Genomic DNA, 12,648 nt, shown 5'->3' on the forward strand with positions numbered 1-12,648 from the left:
AGCATGTTGTGTCACACTGTGGTATTTGGTTCTGCTGAGGCAGCATGTTGTGTCACACTGTGGTATTTGGTTCTGCTGAGGCAGCATGTTGTGCTGCACTGTGGTATTTGGTTCTGCTGAGGCAGCATGTTGTGCTGCACTGTGGTGTTTGGTTCTGCTGAGGCAGCATGTTGTGCCACACTGTGGTGTTTGGTTCTGCTGAGGCAGCATGTTGTGCCGCACTGTGGTGTTTGGTTCTGCTGAGGCAGCATGTTGTGCTGCACTGTGGTATTTGGTTCTGCTGAGGCAGCATGTTGTGCTGCACTGTGGTATTTGGTTCTGCTGAGGCAGCATGTTGTGCTGCACTGTGGTGTTTGGTTCTGCTGAGGCAGCATGTTGTGCCACACTGTGGTGTTTGGTTCTGCTGAGGCAGCATGTTGTGCCGCACTGTGGTGTTTGGTTCTGCTGAGGCAGTATACTGTGCTGCACTGTGGTATTTGGTTCTGCTGAGGCAGCATGTTGTGCCACACTGTGGTATTTGGTTCTGCTGAGGCAGCATGTTGTGCCACACTGTGGTATTTGGTTCTGCTGAGGCAGTATACTGTTCTGCACTGTGGTATTTGGTTCTGCTGAGGCAGTATACTGTGCTGCACTGTGGTATTTGGTTCTGCTGAGGCAGCATGTTGTGCTGCACTGTGGTATTTGGTTCTGCTGAGGCAGCATGTTGTGCCACACTGTGGTATTTGGTTCTGCTGAGGCAGTATACTGTTCTGCACTGTGGTATTTGGTTCTGCTGAGGCAGTATACTGTGCTGCACTGTGGTATTTGGTTCTGCTGAGGCAGCATGTTGTGCCGCACTGTGGTATTTGGTTCTGCTGAGGCAGCATGTTGTGCTGCACTGTGGTATTTGGTTCTGCTTAGGCAGCATGTTGTGCTGCACTGTGGTATTTGGTTCTGCTGAGGCAGCATGTTGTGCCACACTGTGGTATTTGGTTCTGCTGAGGCAGCATGTTGTGCTGCACTGTGGTATTTGGTTCTGCTGAGGCAGCATGTTGTGCTGCACTGTGGTGTTTGGTTCTGCTGAGGCAGCATGTTGTGCCACACTGTGGTGTTTGGTTCTGCTGAGGCAGCATGTTGTGCCGCACTGTGGTGTTTGGTTCTGCTGAGGCAGCATGTTGTGCTGCACTGTGGTATTTGGTTCTGCTGAGGCAGCATGTTGTGCTGCACTGTGGTATTTGGTTCTGCTGAGGCAGCATGTTGTGCTGCACTGTGGTATTTGGTTCTGCTGAGGCAGCATGTTGTGCCACACTGTGGTGTTTGGTTCTGCTGAGGCAGCATGTTGTGCCGCACTGTGGTGTTTGGTTCTGCTGAGGCAGTATACTGTGCTGCACTGTGGTATTTTGTTCTGCTGAGGCAGCATGTTGTGCCACACTGTGGTATTTGGTTCTGCTGAGGCAGCATGTTGTGCCACACTGTGGTATTTGGTTCTGCTGAGGCAGTATACTGTTCTGCACTGTGGTATTTGGTTCTGCTGAGGCAGTATACTGTGCTGCACTGTGGTATTTGGTTCTGCTGAGGCAGCATGTTGTGCTGCACTGTGGTATTTGGTTCTGCTGAGGCAGCATGTTGTGCCACACTGTGTTATTTGGTTCTGCTGAGGCAGTATACTGTTCTGCACTGTGGTATTTGGTTCTGCTGAGGCAGTATACTGTGCTGCACTGTGGTATTTGGTTCTGCTGAGGCAGCATGTTGTGCCACACTGTGGTATTTGGTTCTGCTGAGGCAGTATACTGTGCTGCACTGTGGTGTTTGGTTCTGCTGAGGCAGCATGTTGTGTCACACTGTGGTATTTGGTTCTGCTGAGGCAGCATGTTGTGTCACACTGTGGTATTTGGTTCTGCTGAGGCAGCATGTTGTGCTGCACTGTGGTATTTGGTTCTGCTGAGGCAGCATGTTGTGCTGCACTGTGGTGTTTGGTTCTGCTGAGGCAGCATGTTGTGCTGCACTGTGGTATTTGGTTCTGCTGAGGCAGCATGTTGTGCTGCACTGTGGTGTTTGGTTCTGCTGAGGCAGCATGTTGTGCTGCACTGTGGTATTTGGTTCTGCTGAGGCAGCATGTTGTGCTGCACTGTGGTATTTGGTTCTGCTGAGGCAGCATGTTGTGCTGCACTGTGGTATTTGGTTATGCTGAGGCAGCATGTTGTGCCACACTGTGGTGTTTGGTTCTGCTGAGGCAGCATGTTGTGCCGCACTGTGGTGTTTGGTTCTGCTGAGGCAGTATACTGTGCTGCACTGTGGTATTTGGTTCTGCTGAGGCAGCATGTTGTGCCACACTGTGGTATTTGGTTCTGCTGAGGCAGCATGTTGTGCCACACTGTGGTATTTGGTTCTGCTGAGGCAGTATACTGTTCTGCACTGTGGTATTTGGTTCTGCTGAGGCAGTATACTGTGCTGCACTGTGGTATTTGGTTCTGCTGAGGCAGCATGTTGTGCTGCACTGTGGTATTTGGTTCTGCTGAGGCAGCATGTTGTGCCACACTGTGGTATTTGGTTCTGCTGAGGCAGTATACTGTTCTGCACTGTGGTATTTGGTTCTGCTGAGGCAGTATACTGTGCTGCACTGTGGTATTTGGTTCTGCTGAGGCAGCATGTTGTGCCACACTGTGGTATTTGGTTCTGCTGAGGCAGTATACTGTGCTGCACTGTGGTGTTTGGTTCTGCTGAGGCAGCATGTTGTGTCACACTGTGGTATTTGGTTCTGCTGAGGCAGCATGTTGTGTCACACTGTGGTATTTGGTTCTGCTGAGGCAGCATGTTGTGCTGCACTGTGGTATTTGGTTCTGCTGAGGCAGCATGTTGTGCTGCACTGTGGTGTTTGGTTCTGCTGAGGCAGCATGTTGTGCCACACTGTGGTGTTTGGTTCTGCTGAGGCAGCATGTTGTGCCGCACTGTGGTGTTTGGTTCTGCTGAGGCAGCATGTTGTGCTGCACTGTGGTATTTGGTTCTGCTGAGGCAGCATGTTGTGCTGCACTGTGGTGTTTGGTTCTGCTGAGGCAGCATGTTGTGCTGCACTGTGGTATTTGGTTCTGCTGAGGCAGCATGTTGTGCCACACTGTGGTGTTTGGTTCTGCTGAGGCAGCATGTTGTGCCGCACTGTGGTGTTTGGTTCTGCTGAGGCAGTATACTGTGCTGCACTGTGGTATTTGGTTCTGCTGAGGCAGCATGTTGTGCCACACTGTGGTATTTGGTTCTGCTGAGGCAGCATGTTGTGCCGCACTGTGGTGTTTGGTTCTGCTGAGGCAGCATGTTGTGCTGCACTGTGGTATTTGGTTCTGCTGAGGCAGCATGTTGTGCCACACTGTGGTGTTTGGTTCTGCTGAGGCAGCATGTTGTGCCGCACTGTGGTGTTTGGTTCTGCTGAGGCAGTATACTGTGCTGCACTGTGGTATTTGGTTCTGCTGAGGCAGCATGTTGTGCCACACTGTGGTATTTGGTTCTGCTGAGGCAGCATGTTGTGCCACACTGTGGTATTTGGTTCTGCTGAGGCAGTATACTGTTCTGCACTGTGGTATTTGGTTCTGCTGAGGCAGTATACTGTGCTGCACTGTGGTATTTGGTTCTGCTGAGGCAGTATACTGTGCTGCACTGTGGTATTTGGTTCTGCTGAGGCAGCATGTTGTGCCACACTGTGGTATTTGGTTCTGCTGAGGCAGTATACTGTTCTGCACTGTGGTATTTGGTTCTGCTGAGGCAGTATACTGTGCTGCACTGTGGTATTTGGTTCTGCTGAGGCAGCATGTTGTGCCACACTGTGGTATTTGGTTCTGCTGAGGCAGTATACTGTTCTGCACTGTGGTATTTGGTTCTGCTGAGGCAGCATGTTGTGCTGCACTGTGGTATTTGGTTCTGCTGAGGCAGCATGTTGTGCCACACTGTGGTATTTGGTTCTGCTGAGGCAGTATACTGTGCTGCACTGTGGTGTTTGGTTCTGCTGAGGCAGCATGTTGTGTCACACTGTGGTATTTGGTTCTGCTGAGGCAGCATGTTGTGTCACACTGTGGTATTTGGTTCTGCTGAGGCAGTATACTGTGCTGCACTGTGGTGTTTGGTTCTGCTGAGGCAGCATGTTGTGTCACACTGTGGTATTTGGTTCTGCTGAGGCAGCATGTTGTGCTGCACTGTGGTATTTGGTTCTGCTGAGGCAGCATGTTGTGCTGCACTGTGGTGTTTGGTTCTGCTGGACTCGTATTTTTTGTGCTGCGCTAGGGTATTGCTGGACCCGTCTACTTCTATTACCCCGGCCTACTTGTGTAACGCCCCCTTCTGTCAATTTGCACCTGCCTACAACATAGGGGTCCCTTTTAGTTTTTTTTCCAGGACCAGTTTAAGTTCCCAGTCCGCCCCTAGGGCCGAAGGATCATGCAGTATGATTGGTACATGCATTGTAAATGTATTAAATGAGCTTCTGTTGACATGCCATACCGTGGACTGGCTCTCATTTCTCGACAAACGATCTGCTGGTGTAAAAGGACCTTACAGTGGTTGTTCACCGTCAGGGTGCCTTTCATTCAGACATCCTCCCCCCTCCGACGAGTCCAGACTTAGAGTGAAGCATATCTACCTGGTCCCCATTGTTGGGATCCAGTTTCCCGCTGCTGCTTCCTTGCTTCAGTCTCTGCATGTAAACATCAACATGCAATGACAGGCATGTGTCACGTCACTGGACCACGCTGGTCACGTGACCCATGGGGGACACGTCACCACTGCGGCCAGTCAATTTACCGCAGTGGCCACGTGACTCGTGTCAAACCAGATGTTCACATGTGTAGACCGGAGCTAGGGGTTTTCTGACTCTTTCTATCTGATGACTCATCCTCAGGATAGGTCAAAAATATGTGATCAGTTGGGGTCTGACACCCAGGCTGTTTGACGAGGCCGCGGCTCTCTAGTGAACACCACGGCCTTCTTGCAGCTTACCTAGCCCACCGATCAGGTACTGATGACCTATAGGTCGTCAGTTAAATACACTTGGAAAACCCCTTTAACTTCACTACCCTCATGACAATAACAGCCACATCCCCCCAAAAAAAGAATACCAGAGTACTCTCATGACTGTAGACAAACAAGTAGGTGGATCCACCTACCTAGACTCTAGCTCATGTGGCAGCTTGTATTGCATGGACATACATTGATGATCTCTAGGAATAAAAAATAAATAAATGAAAGGGGTTAAATTATCAATGTACAATATACAAATAAAGTATAGGAACAATGGTCACTATATGATGATGGAAACTTGGAAAGGGATGAACATAAGGTGGAGAAGAAACACAGACTGGCGGAATACGATAAGTACGTTTTGAGGTTGAGGACTCTGGGATGATAGGGGTCAAATATAATCCACTAAGGCTAGGTTCACACCAGCATTGTTCTTTACTTTGTTCTGCTCCATTATAGGGGCTAGATCCGACACATGAGTGAGATAAGCAGCCCCAGATGGACCCCATTCATTATAATGGGGTCTGACGTGTTTCGGTTCGGGAGCATGGCATTTTACCGGCGCTATTTTGCCCTGTATTTTTTGGTTCTTCTGCTCCATTACAGGACGAGCTGGGCCGTCCAAATGGAGACCTTCCACACGTGCCATACATCGCTCTGCAGTCTGTAAACCATTAGCGAGGAGGGCTGGCTGCACAGACAAGAGGTAAGTATAGCACCCTTTCTTATTTCAGAGCATTCGGGGGCTTGTCCAAGAGTTTTAATAATCTTAGACGACCCCCTGTCCCCTTGTCCATTTTGTATAAAGACTATTCCAATTTGCAAATTAAGGATTTATCCGTTTCTTATGAGAAACACAAAAACTTTTTGCTGGATCGATCTTTCTGTAGAATTGCATAAAAAAAAATGGATTTCAGACAGAAATGGCTCAAACAGGTTCCAACTGATGCAACAGGATCCATTTATTTCTTTTTGTGGTTTTCTCTTCTTCTGACGGATCAGAAGAACGGAAAGCTAAAGGTTGATGTGAACTCAGCCTAATCCACAAACCACTCGCCCTGTGGACCTTTTGGTGAGCCTCAGGCATAAAACACAGGTAAACACTATGCAGGTATTTCACAGGTACAGAATAGCTGCGGACATCAAAGCTAAGTAATAGTGCTAGTAGGTGGGACGCTTCCCTATAACTGTAGGTGAGATCAAGGAGATAACTCCAGCCCAGGAATGGCAGCTGGATTAGAAAAGGAAATGAAATCAGGATGGACCTGTAGATTCAGGCAGAGATGTAGCCATGGAGGGTGAAGAGATGGGCTATGGTGCCCGGGCGCTCTGTGGACTCCTCTGCCACTTTAGAAGACAGAGGGACTATAAATGACACCTGATAAGAGAGACGGAGCTGTTACAGATTTTGCATCCGTAATCTTTACAGTATACCTCTGAATTCAAGAACTGCATTTGCAGCAATATGCATTAGCGATTTATAGCTCCATTCTTAAGCTGGCCATACACATTAGGCTACTTTCACACTCGCGTTTGGTGCGGATCCATCATGGATCTGCACAGACGGATCAGTTCAGAAAATACAACTGCATGTGTCCGTTCAGAACGGATCCGTTTGCATTATCTTTAACATAGCCAAGACGGATCCGTCTTGAACACCATTGAAAGTTAATGGAGGACGGATCCGTTTTCTGTTGTGCCATATTGTGTCAGAGAAAACGGATCCGTCCCCATTGACTTACATTGTGTGTCAGGACGGATCCGTTTCGCTCAGTTTCGTCAGACGGACACCAAAACGCTGCAAGCAGCATTCTGGTGTCCATCTCCAAGGCGGAACGGAGGCAAACTGATGCATTCTGAGCGGATCCTTTTCCATTCAGAATGCATTAGGGCAAAACTGATCCGTTTTGGAGCGCTTGTGAGAGCCCTGAACGGATCTCGCAAACGGAAAGCCAAAACGCCAGTGTGAAAGTAGCCTAAGATATATGTTGGATGAACCCGCCAGTTTCAGTGAAACCAGTTGACCATAAAATGTGTTTGGAGGTCTCTTCCAAATTTTCCCTAATGGCAGATGCCAGGGGAGAGAAGAGACAGGCATATTTGATTTCAACATCTCTGGAATATAAGCCACCACCAGAGGGGTATGGCAATAGTTTACACCCCTATTGTGAACACATGCATGCTCGGCTGAGCTCAGCATCCATGTATGTGGGGCAGATGGGAAAAATATTTTTCAGCCAACAGCTATTTAATGTGCATGGCCAGCCTTACAAGCTTTCAATGCAAAGATGACAATTGTATGCGAAGCAGAATGGCTCATTGGTAGGTATGAGCGAACTTTAGTTTTTGAAGTTCAGGTTTGAGTTTGCGCTGAATTGCGTTATGGATTCCTGTGTTATGGACGGAAACGGGACGGATCCGTTCTGCTGGCCATAGACTTCTATTATGACGGAATGCCTCTAAAGATATTCCGTCCTTGAATTGTGTTATGCTCCGTGGTAAAAGAATCCATACCGCAATTCAGCGTAAACCTGAACCTAAACTTCAAAAACTGAAATTCGCTCATCCCTACTCATTGGCTGTTGTGAACATTCTGTGTGTTCCCCATGTCTGGGAGGGTTTCCCTTGCATACTCTGGTTTCCTTCCACACCACAACCAAACTGATTAGGCCTCATACACATGACCGTGTGAATTTTGCGGTCTGCAAAATATGGATGCAATCCTTGTTGCATACACATTTTTAGTAGACCCATTGGGCCAGATTTATCATTAACTCAAGTCAGAATAATGGAGTGAAAAAGTCGCAAAAAAATGCGCAAGCGCTAAAACTGTGCACAAATCTGCTCTGCACTATGCTCGCCAGTTTTCTGAAAGTGGGCGTGTTTTCTTATGTAAATGAATCTCTAGACAGATTTACTATTGGGACTATTTAAAAAGTCGCTAAAAAGTCGCAAAAAAATGGTCAATTTCACTCCAGTGAGGACCATGCTTATCTTATGAGACTTTTTAATAGAACATGCAACTTTTTCGTAAAAACGTGTGACTTTTTCGTAAAGATGTGCGACTTTTGTAAAGCTGCTTACTGATGGATAAACTGCTACCGTCAAACCACATTTATTACAGTCTTAAAGGGCCGATCATAAATCTGACTTGGCTAAAACTGACTTTAGCCATATGTGAAAGTGGAGTGAGCTGTCAGAGTAATGATAAATCTGGCCCATTGACTTCAAGTCCTTTTGTTGAACAGACATACGTATGTGGAAAGCGCAAAGATCATCCATGTGCTTACCGCATCCGTATGTCTGTTCCGCAAAAAGATAGAGTGGGTCAGAATAGGTTCAAAAAACAGTGCCTTTAGTGGAAGAACTAGATGGCTTGGTGGTAGCCCACAGAAAGATGAGGTTTGGTGGTAAAGGCTAGTACAGGAGTGATAGCCTAGACGTATCAGAGGCTGAGCTAGACTTGTTCAACATAGCTATGCAGGAAGCACTGAAGAAGCAGTTTGGACAGGTTGTGTAGATGGTGGAAATAGTTGAAGGGTGGATCAATCCTATTTTATTGGTGGCGGAACTGTGGCAGTTAATTATCAATCATGGTGGGCATACCGCAAACCTGGCAATATAGCTTGTCACTATAGTGGCATGTCACCACTGCAGTTTGCCACCAAGCTGTAGCAGGAGGACTGGACCAGCAACATAGAAAGATGTATAGCATCCTTTTTCATTTTATACCATTAGGAGGCTGCCCTGAGATTTTTAAAGGGAACCTGTCACCTGGATTTTGTGTATAGAGCTGAGGACATGGGTTGCTAGATGGCCGCTAGCACATCCGCAATACCCAGTCCCCATAGCTCTGTGTGCTTTTATTGTGTAAAAAAAACGATTTGATACATATGCAAATTAACCTGAGATGAGTCCTGTCCCTGACTCATCTCACATACAGGACACATCTCAGGTTAATTTGCATTTGTATCAAATCGTTTTTTTTACACAATAAAAGCACACAGAGCTATGGGGACTGGATATTGCGGATGTGCTAGCGGCGATCTAGCGACCCATGTCCTCAGCTCTATACCCAAAATCCCGGTCACAGGTTCCCTTTAAGGCTACATGCACACGACCGTGCCGTTTTTTGCAGTCCGCAAACCCCGGATCTGCAAAAAACGGAAGCCGCCCGTGTGCCTTCCGCGGGTTTTGCGGACAAGAATAGGACATGTTATATTTTTTTTGCGGGGCCGCGGAACGGAGCAACGGATGCGGACAGCACACGGAGTGCTGTCCGCATCTTTTGCGGCCCCATTGAAGTGAATGGGTCCGCATCAAAGCCGCCAAAACGGCGGCTCGGATGCGGACCCAAACAACGGTCGTGTGCATGAGGCCTAAGTATCTCAGACAACTTCTTTACTACTATCTAACGTAAAGGCAGCGGAAACCTAGAGAACACAGGCAAAATATGTGCCAAATTGATCAGAGGCGCCTATGGTTTGATAGATTTGTTGCATCTTGCTTGAAATGTTAGACATGTTTCTTTATACCACCTCTTGGTCGGCTTACTTTTACCACAATTTGGTGCCACAGTTAGGACTCCATGACTTTTCTAGACACTTAGGGTTAGTGTCTAATGAGGTGCAAAAAGTGTCTGACAGGTAATCTGGTGCATGGCAAGTATGCCATTTTTTGGCCACAATTTGCACCAGTCTTTGGTACAACTGCCATAGCAAACCTGCTCCAGTCTATTACATCCATAATCGCACATGATAAACTGCATATAGTTTAAATCAGGGATGCTCAACCTGCGGCCCTCCAGCTGTTGCAAAACTACAACTGTAGGTTGTCAAGTCTGCTGGGAGTTGTCATTTTGCAACAGCTGGGGCCGCAAGTTGGGCATGCCTGGTTTAAATGGTAACTGTACTTTCACACAGTAGTACAGGGCTACAGGTGAATATAAGAAAACTTGGTAATATATCATAGCAGAGAAAACTGCCTTGTTCTAGAGTTATTCATGTAACCATCATTATGTGCCAGGATGGTCAGTTTAGTACAATTTCTTGGGTTACTGTAATGTGCTGTGTTAATGTGGTAAGGCTACTTTTACACTTGTGGCAGAGTGATCCGGCAAGCAGTTCCGTCGCTGGAACTGCCTGCCGGATCCAGCAAAACGTATGCCAACTGATGGCATTAGCGAGACTGATCAGGATCCTGATCAGTCTTAAAAATGCCTGATCAGTCAGAAAAATTCATTGAAACACCGGATCCGTCTTTCCGGTGTCATCCGGCAAAACGGACCCGGCATTTCTTTTTTTCACCTTTTTTCCTATGGAAAAAAATGCCGGATCCGGCATTCAGGCATGCTGCGGTTTTATCTTTTTCCTGATCAGTCAAAAAGACTGAGCTGAAGACATCCTGATGCATCCTGAACGGATTACTCTCTATTCAGAATGCATGGGGATAAAACCGATCAGTTCTTTTCCGGTATAGAGCCCCTAGGACGGAACTCAATGGCGGAAAAGAAAAACGCAAGTGTGAAAGTACCCTAAAGCCTCTTGCACACAACCGTATAGCTTTTTCAGTATTTTGCGGTCCGCAAAAAACAGATCCGGCAAAAATACGGATCACGTCCGTGGGCATTCCGTTTTTTGCGGAACGGAACAGCTGGCCCCTGATAGAACAGTACTATCCTTGTCCGTTATGTGGACAATAATAGGACATGTTCTATCTTTGAACGGAATGGAAAAACGAAAATACGGAAAACGGAAGTCATACGGAGTACCTTCTGTATTTTTTGCGGATCCATTGAAATGAATGGTTCCGTATACGGTCCGTTTATGGAATGCAAAAAATGGAACGGAAACGGAACAAAAAACATTAGTGTGCAAGAGGCCTTAGGCTACTTTCATACTAGCGGCACGGACCTCCGGCAGGCTGTTCCATCGGGTGAACAGCCTGTCGGATCCACCCTGCCGTTAGTGAACGTGTGCCCCCAGACTGCCGCTTCATCCACATTGACTATAATGGGGGCGGGGGTGGAGTTCCGGCGGAGGCACGTCAGCGCACGGCGAGAGGCTGCCAGAATAAAACTACGACATGTCCAACATATATTCCGGCAGCTTCTCGCCGTGCACTGCCGTGCCTCCGCCGGAACTCCACCCCCGCCCCCATTATAGTTAATGGGGACGGAGCGGCAGTCCGGGGGCACACGTTCACTAACGGCAGGGTGGATCCGACAGGCTGTTCACCCGATGGAACAGCCTGCCGGAGGTCCGTGCTGCTAGTGTGAAAGTAGCCTAAGCCAGTCAAAATAACAGTGGCCACATCTGTATCCTCTGCTCCCACCCTTTCTAAACTTTCCCTCTGAAATCCGTCTAGTGAGATCAAGATGGGCTGTCAGCTCAAGGAAGTATCAGTTCACATCAGTTCATAGAAGTCTATGGAGATGAAATGAGGAGGAAGTGCAGAGAGAAATAGAGACAGACACAGTACAGGAATGATTCAGCGGCTAATAGTAAGTGTTACATCTCATCCCAAGTGCTTTATTGACATCCATACTGCTCAGTACTTTTCGATAATGATCTTTATGGTGCTACTAAATGATTATGAGTTAGTGAGAGGGTGTTAGGAAGCAGAATCTGCTGTCTCTTATTGATAGCGACAATGTGTAGTTTATGGGGCGCAACCAGTTTCCTCCCAGAAGCTCAGAGACAAACTGCTAATACTGTACATGCCAGATACAAGTTATATGATGATCAGATGTAATGCGATCACTCAAGTATACACACATGGCTGCTTATTTTGAAAATTCATCTGAAGGTTTTGGTACAGCTCCAATTTAGCATCTGTATTACAGCTGCTGAAACCTGACATAAGGTGATTAAAGTTCGGTTCATTAGAACCATGGGGTAGCCAGGTGTTGCAAGCCACAATACAGATGCTAAAATATAGCAGTATTACAGAAAAGATTGACACTTCTTCCGTGTTTTGAACCCACCCATGTTTACTGAATACTGAAGCAAAATATTGCCCAAATATGTTGATGTCTTAGGCTGTGTCAACATAGCTATACTACTGCTGCAATTTTTTAAGCCAGATGGGGGTTTGTGTAAAAAAAAAACCTCAAATGCAAGCAGTAAATGTATCAAATCTGCACTGTGTAAACGCCATCTGAAACATGTCAATGTGTGAGATTAAAGGGGTCATCCAAGTGTTTTACATTGATGACATATCCTCAGAATAAGAAATGTTTATGTGATCGGTGGAGGTCCAATGCCCAGCACCCCCTGCTGATCAGCTACTTGAAGCAGGGGCGGACACCTACAACAGAGGGCCCCTGTGCAAAGAATGTACCTGCCCCCCTCCGCCAAACCACACATACAGATATAAACATATACGTGCAAATAAAAAACATCTTGTTAAACCCCTTAAGGACTTAGGACGTACTGGTACGCCATGTTTGCCGAGTCCCTAAGGACCCATGACGTACCGGTACGTCCTAACTTTAAAACTACATTGCGGCGCGGCGGGGGTTAATCGGAACAGGATGTCCGCTGAAATCATTCAGCGGGCATCCTGTCACAACGCCGGGGGGGTCATGTGACCCCCCCGCACCGGTGATCGCAGCAAACCGCAGGTCAATTCAGACCTGTGGTTTGCGGCTTTACCTGAGGTTTGCGGCGG

The sequence above is a fragment of the Bufo bufo genome, chromosome 1 (genome assembly GCF_905171765.1).
Source record: "Bufo bufo chromosome 1, aBufBuf1.1, whole genome shotgun sequence".
NCBI classification, from domain to species: domain Eukaryota; kingdom Metazoa; phylum Chordata; class Amphibia; order Anura; family Bufonidae; genus Bufo; species Bufo bufo.